Below are 9337 nucleotides of genomic sequence, written 5' to 3'. Positions count from 1 at the left end.
TAAATAATTAACATCCCTTGATGGTGGAACCTAAGCCGTAGCTTAGGTCTCTATCCCCAGTATGAGGTGTGGCAGGTCGTAGACATTCAGCAATTGCTGACTTGAATTTAATTTCTACTTCTGTGTTAGAAGCTATGTCTGGTACCTCTCTAAGGAAATGTTTGAAAGAGCCATTTAAAATTTGCTTATGATTAAGTCCTACTTTCACTCAGTCTGAATATTAACCAAACAGAGTCTCACTCTTTTATCACAGATTGGATGCCTGGAGAGAGACAGAGACAGACAGACACACACACAAACACACACAAACTCCCCACACCCCTTGCACACACTCAGACTGATCGACCTGTATCTTTGAGAAGAGAAGGACATGGAAAATTGCAGGGTAACCAGACACTCTCTTAGAGAGAATTCTTTCTTTGTGCCAACACCAGAGAAATGTGGGGCTGTCATGTGAGGAGCAGTTACACTCTTTGTGTATCAGGTAAGGCAGAAAAGAGAAGAATAAGGTTCAAGGAAAGGGGGAATTAGAAGGGGCCAAGTGATTGAAATCAACAAAGGGACTGCCAAGAAATTTGAGAAACGAAGAGGAAGGAAAGACTGAGAGGGCGTTTTGTCAGTAGCATTTAAAAGAGAGCAAGGAATGCAAAGTGACCCACTGTGAGGGAGCCACAAGATACCATCTGTATTCTTTTCCCTGTGAGGCACTTTCTTCTGAAAAGGATTGTCATCATCAAACCCCAGACAGCAGTGCACTCTTTAGTGGGTGATGTTGCTTTTAAAACGTGGACTATAATTTTATTTTAAGAATTGAATTAATCTGCAGCAGCATTCTGGTATTTCATAAAATGAAAATATGCTGAGTTGTCCTGTCAAGAGAGGTGATAATCAGGAGGCTAGGGTTTTTCCTATTATCATGGTTGCTGATTTTGACAGGGAGTTACCTACGTGCCAGGAACATTTCTTGGTGTTAGCCGTGGGTTCCATGTCATGTTTTGATCTAATATGATTTTCTGGTCTAGAGCCATTTGTGTTTGAATGAAAATGATGGCTGTAGTAACAATTTTTCATATTCTCCTTGCAGCAAGTTCCTTTTGCTCATAAGTCTGTTATTACTGAAGAAGCATTTAGTTGTAGATAAATGACCCTTGTCTTCTATCTTTAATTGAAACTCAGCCTGCCACTGTTAATATGTTTCATGACTCACTAAATCTTGGAAGGAAAACCTAATGTGCTATAAAAGCAAAGGAAAACAATTAATTGATTTTGGCATACATTTTTTCTATGCAACGGAGCCAGCTGTCCCTTAAAGTGGAGTGCATATGAGTAGCTAGATGTGTGCATGTGCATGTCTATGATTGTATTCCATTGCTTTTCACATAGAAGGAGCTCTCTTGATATTCTTTTTTATGTGATCTTCCTCACTTTCTTACCAGTATCTGTTTAATTGTATGCTAGTTCTGTGTTGAGAAGAAGAAACCTTTGGTCTATATGGAAAGAGTCTGAGATCTTTAGTCACTCTTGGGCCTGGATTGTGGACATGATCTCTCTATTAGGAAAAGAGGTACAAGAGAGCCTCACTAAAACATTTTTTTACCACATTCTGTTAGTATGTCTTCGTAGCATTGACTCAGCCCAGTCACCTCAACAACTTGAGAGAGATTCAAGTTGTATCAGTTAACTATTGCTGCATAACAAGTCACCCCACAACTTAATGGCTTGAACCAACAAGAATATATCACTCTGAACTATTCTGTGGGTTTGTTGGATAGTTTTTCCGCTGCTCGTTTTGCTTGGGCTTACTCATGTGGCTGCGTTCATTTGTAAGGTTAGCTGGGGTATGGACCCATTTGGGTTGAGGTTGGGCCTCACTGTCTATGTGGTATTTCATTTAGGGCTTCATACTACAGTGGTCTTGGGGTTCCAAGAGTATGAAGGTGGAAGTTGGAAAACCTCTGGAATCTACTCTGTATCACTTCCACCATATTCCATCAGCCAAGAATGTAGAAATTCTGAATTATAAATTTAGACACAAATTTGTAAGTCTCAAGATCAGCTCAGGTTTTGTTTTTTTAAGATTTTATTTATTTATTTGACACAGAGAGAGATCACACATAGGCAGAGAGGCAGGCAGAAGCAGACTCCCTGCTGAGCAGAGAGCCCAATGCAGGACTCAATCCCAGGACCCTGAAATCATGACCTGAGCCGAAGGCAGAGGCTTAATCTACTGAGCCACCCAGGCACCCAAGATCAGCTCAGTTTTGAGGAATGCAGACTCTACCTCTTACAAGAAGGATCCTCAAAATATTGTGATGAAATTTTTCACTTTACCACATTCCTAGTTATCTAGAAGAGAATTATCAGGATATTTGGGGCTGGGTCATATTTGGGTTTTGAGACTTAGATTGTTGGCAACTGAGCCAGCTGTCTCCAAAGTGTAGTACATACAAAAACAGCTGGGGTGTGCATGTATGCTTCTAAAATTGTATTCCAGCGTCAATCCACATCATTTTAGTTGGGCAAATTGCTTCAAGTTTCATTTCTTCATCTTTAAAATGGGAATAGTAACAGTGGCTCTTTGTGGCACTGTGAGGAGTCAGCGAGAGAGATAATATATAGGAAGAGTTTTGTACAGTTCCTGGCACATGGTAGGTGTTCAAATGAATTATAGCTTATTTTACTTTTAAATTTTCTTAGTTTAAATCCTTAGCTATTTTTATTTGTTTTACAAGTAATTCACGCAGCATGAAAATCAGAAAACATAGAGAAGCAGAAAGAGGAAAAATAGTTCATATTACCCAGGATTTACCACAGAGTTAGGCACTATCAGTCTTTTGGTGAAATCCATTCAGATCCTAGGTTTTTTTCCAATGCATATGTACATAAGAATAAGTGTGTGATAGAAAGATAGACAGACACACCCACACACCCATACACACAGAAATATTTGTTTGTATTTTTAAAAATTTTCTTTTTAAGATTTTATTTATTTAAGAGAGGGAGAGAGAGCTCAAGCAGGGGGAGGGGTGGGAGGGAGAGGGAGAAGCAGGCTCCCCACTGAGCAGAGATCCCAATGCGGGACTCCATCCCTGGACACTGGGATCATGGCCTGAGCAGAAGGCAGATGCTTAACCCACTGAGCCACCCAGGCGCCCTTGTGTGTATTTTTAGATATATACACAAAAGTTTAAAAGCCAGAGAAGTGGGCTCCTGGGTGGCTTAGTGGGTTAAGCCTCTGCTTTTGGCTCAGGTCATGGTCTCAGGGTCCTGGGATTGAGCTCCACATAGGGCTCTCTACTCAGTGGGGATCCTGCTTCCCCCCCCCCTGCCTACTTGTGATCTCTGTCTGTCAAATAAATAAATAAATCTTAAAAAAAAAAAGCCAGAGAAGTACTTATTACTTTTTATTATTTATAACCTCCTCATTCTGGCATTTGTGTAGGGCAGTGTCAATACTCAGTGTTAAGTAGTACCTGACTCACAACCTCCCATTTTAGTTTCCTCTGGATCCTAGGTATTAAGGCAAGAGGTCATACCTATTACCAAATCTGAATTTCCCAGAGTGAATCTAGGAAATAGCAGGCTCCTGAGATGGTCTGAGAAAAAAAACGGTCTGTGGTCAAATAAGTTGGGGAAATGCTGTATATTTTCTCTTTCAGTCTTTAAGAATCACACTCGTTTTTTAAAAAAGATTTTTAAAATTTTTCATTTTTAAGTAATTTTTTAAAAAATTTATTTATTTGACAGAGAGAGAGATCACAAATAGAGAGGCCGGCAAAGAGAGAGAGGAGGAAGCAGGCTCCTTGCTGAGCAGAGAGCCCGATGTGGGGCTCGATCCCAGGACCCTGAGATCATGACCTGAGCTGAAGGCAGAGGCTTATAACCTGCTGAGCCACCAGGTGCCCCATTTTAAAGTAATCTTTACACCGCACACAGGGCCCACACTCACAACCCCTAGATAAAAGTTGCATGCTCCACTGACTGAACCAGCCAGGTACCCTTAATTTTTTTAAAAATTTTTTTATTTAAGCAAACTCTGTGCCCAACATGGGGCTTGAACTGATGACCCCAAAATCAAGAGCCACACACTCCAATGACTGAGCCAGCCAGGTGCCCCCACAGATACTAATTTGTGATTAAACAAGTATTCAATTAATTGTACCTATTAAATTAAACATGTGATTAAAACATGTTAAAGGCTCTGAGAAGTCGTGTTGTGAAGCATCCTATTTTACTTTAGCCTCAATTTTCCCACATTTATGTGAACTCTTCTTTTAATTTTATTTTTAAAAATAATATACAGTAAAATTAACATTTTTTAAAATGTACACTTCAATGAAATTTTGTGCATGGATTTGTGTAACCACGACAACATTCAGGGTTCAGAATAGTTTTATTATATCCCAGAACTCACTTGTGTCCCCCTTTATAGTCTCATCCCCTACTTCTGTGACTCCTGGCAACCACTGACCTGTTCTCCACCCATAAATTGTCTTTTTGCCATTTCTCTTTTATAGAAATATCATATAGATGGCATTGCATACCATGTAGCCCTTGAGACTGGATTCTTTTTTTTAGGTAATACCTTTAAGACTCATCCACATTATTGCATGTATCAGTTAGTTATTAGGGTGTGTGTGTGTTTGTGTGTGTGTGTGTGTGTTTAGGTCTTTCTTATTGCTGAGTAGTATTCCATGATATGGAATATCATGGAATATACCACAATTTATTTATACTGTTGAAACATATTCAGGTTTCTTCCAGTCTTTGGTGATTTTGAATAGATCTGCTGTAAACATTTATGTACAGGTTTTTGTGTAAATATAAATTTTCACTTCTCTAATGTAAATACCCAGGAATGGGATTGCTAGATCACTTGGTAAATATATGTAAGCAAGCTCTTTTTATTTGTGTAATACCTATTAAGATCTTACATAACTAGTATGTCACGGAACATATAACATCCTGTAGACCTAGTATTTCACTGGATGCACTTTGGAGAAAAAAGCTTTAGGAAGACCTTGAATGCTGTGACTTTTTGCTGTTTTTGAAAGTCAAATGGACCTGAAATACATTCCACACACCCAAAGTTTGCTTAGACTCAGCCAGGACTCCCAATATACTCCCATTTGTTAAGGACTTACTGCCAGACATTTGTATCACAGTCTCATTTAATCTAATCCTGACAATAATCCCATGATTTTGCAGGTGAGGAAACAGGTGCAGGAAGGCTAACAATTTACCTAAGTTCCCATGGCTGGTAAGTAGCCAGGATTGGAATCCTTGTATCTTATTGTCAAGTCCAGTGCTTTTTCTGCTTCCCTCTCTACCTGTCTTTTTCTTCCTTTCTCTCTTTGAACATTGTTTTCTGAGTCTGTTTTCTGTAGTTAATTGTCTTTGACCACAGTTGGCAAATAAAAAACAGAGTTGCTATCACTTCCCACTTAATGGCAGACACCAATGATTTAATTTCACCTCCCCTTTGTTGCTCAGCTCTTTCTCCAGACAACTATCCACTGATTGGAGTTAGCACTTGAGCTAATAACCATCTGCTATTTTGTTCTCGGACTTTGTATTAGTTAGCTATTGCTGTGTAACAATCTCGAAACAGTGTGGCTTAAAAACAGTAACTATCACTTGTGATCTTTCACAATTTCTATAGGTTAAGAATTCAGATAGGGTGCTGCAGAAGGAGAGGCCCTATCCTGCCATGCCTGGGACTTATTTGGTTGGAAGACATGAACCATGTTGGGGGAATTTGTTCCTCAAAAGTATGAGTTGGGCTTGGTTTTCAGAAGAGGGCATGCCTTACAAAGATAACAGATGTTTCCTGTGCACAGTGAGATGCCTTTTGACCCTGAAGATATTCTCTCATCTCTGCTCCTTCATTCTTTTTGTGGCTTTTTGCTCAGCTACATCCTGTCACACTCATGTTCCTACTCAAATTGTAGGCACTTTGCTTCCCAGGAGGACAACTTAAAGGTAGATGTACCCTTTCATAGTTGAACGTCTAGCTCTTGACTCCTGATGCTTTGATTTACTTCCATGACTCCCTGTATATTCCTGATTCCTAGTCTGCTCAGGATTTGAGGGGCACAGAACACTTTGGTTTGGGTATTGATTTTCTGGACTCCTAACCTGTCTCTCACAGTCAGGAAATGGTTACTCCCAGATCTGTGGCCTTGACTCTGGACTTCTTGACTCCTTAGTGTCCTGCTCTGCTGTTTACAAACCTCTTAACCCATTGCTTCTCATACATCCTGTCTCTTGGTTTGTTTCTTACTCTTTCTTGTTACCACCTACATTTTGGCTTACTAGTATCTCTTAGGCAAATTATTTCCCGAGACACATCTGCTGATTGGTATACTGGGCTTTGCCTTCCAATGACAGACTTTTCTCTCCCCCTTTTCTTCATTTGGAGGTTAAGCTGAGGTATAGTGTATTTAGCCTTGGATTCAGAACCAGAAGCCCCAAGTTCAAAACCTGATCTATGTGACTTTAGGCAAGGCTTTTTAATCTCTCTGGGCCCCAATTTTCTCATCTATAAAATGGAAGAATATTCTCTACTTCACAGCATTGCCTTAAAGATTAAATGGGAGGGGGTGCCTGGGTGGCTTAGCAGGTTAAAGCCTCTGCCTTCGGCTCAGGTTATGATCCCAGGGTCCTGGGATCGAGCCCTGCATTGGGCTCTCTGCTCAGCAGGGAGCCTGCTTCTTCCTCTCTCTCTGCCTGCCTCTCTGCCTACTTGTGATCTCTGTCAAATAAATAAATAAAATCTTCAAAAAAGAAAAAGATTAAATGGGATAATGTAGATAATGCAAGATAATAATGGGTAATAATTCTAAAATGCTAATATGTGTGTGTGTGCTTGCACGCACATGTGTGTATTTAAAGAAGGTTTATTCTTTCTTCCTGCTAAGCACCTTTCCTTTATACAGTGTTCTTCACTTAAGCAGCTAGGCCATTCTGTGCTCATTAACTCAGGAAAGGAAATGTCAGAGCAGAAAAAACAAATAGGAATCTTTCTGGCCTTGGTTTTCAAAAGCCTACAGCCCTTAGTGGAACATTGAGACCCCAGGACTGGTCAAGATGAGTGAGAGCAAGGGGTTTGAAGAGAGAGGGAGATTCTCCTTCAGACTGGCAATGGATTCCACTGTTCTGGGCAGAGGAGGGAGGTGAGTAGAAGGAGGAGAGACAGAGGGGGTGTAATGAAGCACAGATACAGTGGGACCCAGAGTGAGAGGGGTCTGTGCCCTCCCTTCTAGATAAAGCCCAGGGGAGCAGAAAGGACATAGTTGGCAGATTCTGGGTGCCCAGGGTGGCCCACAAATGGTGCTAGACTGGAAGGGGTCATGCAGCCTGGGGGTGAAGGAAATGTCAGTGTAGGTCACTGAGCATTGAAGCCTACAGGCCTGACAGGGATGATGGCAATTACACTTGACAACTGCATGGATAGTTGGTAGCAAGGACCAGAGTGCACTTCTCTCCCACCCGGCCCCCTCCTTCAACTGCGATTCTCCAGGAGCTCCTAGAACCTAGAGGCACTCCCTGAAAATGGGAGGAAGGCTTCAGATGAACTGAGGTTATATTTTGCCACTCTGGTTGAATAGGATCTAAAAATGAAGTTGAGGGCACCTGGGTGGCTCAGTTGGTTAAGTGACTGCCTTTGTCTCAGGTCACTATCCCGGAGTCCCAAGATCGAGTTCCGCATCAGGCTCCCAGCTCCATGGGGAGTCTGCTTCTCCCTCTGACCTTCTCCCCTCTCATGCTCTCTCTCACTCTCTCTCTCTCAAATAAAGAAAGAAAATCTTGGGGCGCCTGGGTGGCTCAGTGGGTTGAATCCTCTGCCTTCGGCTCAGGTCGTGATCCTGGGGTCCTGGGATCGAGCCCTGCATCTGGCTCTCTGCTCAGTGGGGAGCCTGCTTCCTCCTCTCTCCCTCTGCCTGCCTGTCTGCCTACTTGAGATCTCTGTCTGTCAAATAAATAAAATCTTTAAAAAGAAAAAAAAAAAAAGAAAGAAAATCTTTACTAAATAAATAAATAAAAATGAAGTTGAGTTATAAAAATAGTTTGTGTCTATATGGTGGATTAAGACCCATAACCACTACCACAGAAAGCACTTGGCATTTATCTGTAGGTAGGCACCAGGATGTTTACTGAGTCTGAATTCAGATGTTATGGAGCCTCTGAATATATGTCCTGCTTGATGTTTGAGGTCTGGTACAAGCACTCCCTCCATCAGGGGTTCTCAAGGTATGATCCCAAGGACTAGTAGCATCAGCTCTGCTGGACTTTTGTGAGAAATGCACATTTTCAGGCCCTCCCCCCAGAACTCCTGAATCTGAGACTCTTCCAAGTGATTCTAACACATGCTAGAGTTTAAGAACCACTGCTCTGCATCCTATCTATTTTTGTACATACACCCTCAGTTTCTCAGACTTACTCCAGTAGTCAAGTTACCATGTGATACTTGCCTAGCATCAGCTTTGGGCTAGCCAGATACATATAAATATATTTAATAATTGGATTTATAGAAAACTTCTTTTATTAAAAAATGTAGGCAGACTGTAGTAAATAATATTTTGGGGGTGCCTGGGTGGCTCAGTCACTTAAGCTTCCATCTTCGGCTCAGGTTGTGATCCCAGACTCCTGGGATCGAGCCCCATGTCTGTCTCCCTGCTCAGTGGAGAACCTGCTTCTTCCTCTCCCTCTGCTGCTCCCCCTGCTTGTGCTCTCTCACCTTCTTTCTCTCTGTCTCTCTCTCAAGTAAATAAAATCTTAAAAATAAATAAATAATAATACTGTGAAGTATCGAGGGCAAAGGATGGTGAATCTAAAATTTAATTCCAGCTTAATTGTCATTCAGAAAAATGAGGCTTACAAAACTATTTTCAGTCATATTGAGATTATTATTTTTTTTAAAGATTTTATTTATTTATTTGACAGAGACAGAGATCACAAGGAGTCAGAGAAGCAGGCAGAGAGAGAGGGGGAAGCAGGCTCCCCGCTGAGCAGAGAGCCCGATGTGGGGCTCGATTCCAGGACCCTGAGATCATGACCTGAGCCGAAGGCAGAGGCTTTAACCCACTGAGCCACCCAGGTGCCCCTCATATTGAGATTATTTAACACATACCACTCCTAAACTGATAGTCTCACATTACTAGTAATTATATATGAACTGATGATAAAAATTAATAATGATACACAAATTTTCCAGGGCTAAACAAGGACTTTGAGCTGCATATTTATTTTAAGTGTCTGGAGAAGAGAGCTTCTGATTTCCCCTGGAGTTTTCCTCATGACCATCTCACTTTTATCTCATTTCACTGAGGACCCA

This window comes from Enhydra lutris, unplaced genomic scaffold (assembly GCF_002288905.1).
Source record: "Enhydra lutris kenyoni isolate GAN:26980312 unplaced genomic scaffold, ASM228890v2 scaffoldscaffold10, whole genome shotgun sequence".
Classification (NCBI taxonomy): domain Eukaryota; kingdom Metazoa; phylum Chordata; class Mammalia; order Carnivora; family Mustelidae; genus Enhydra; species Enhydra lutris.
Note: the sequence above shows the minus strand (reverse complement) of the source record.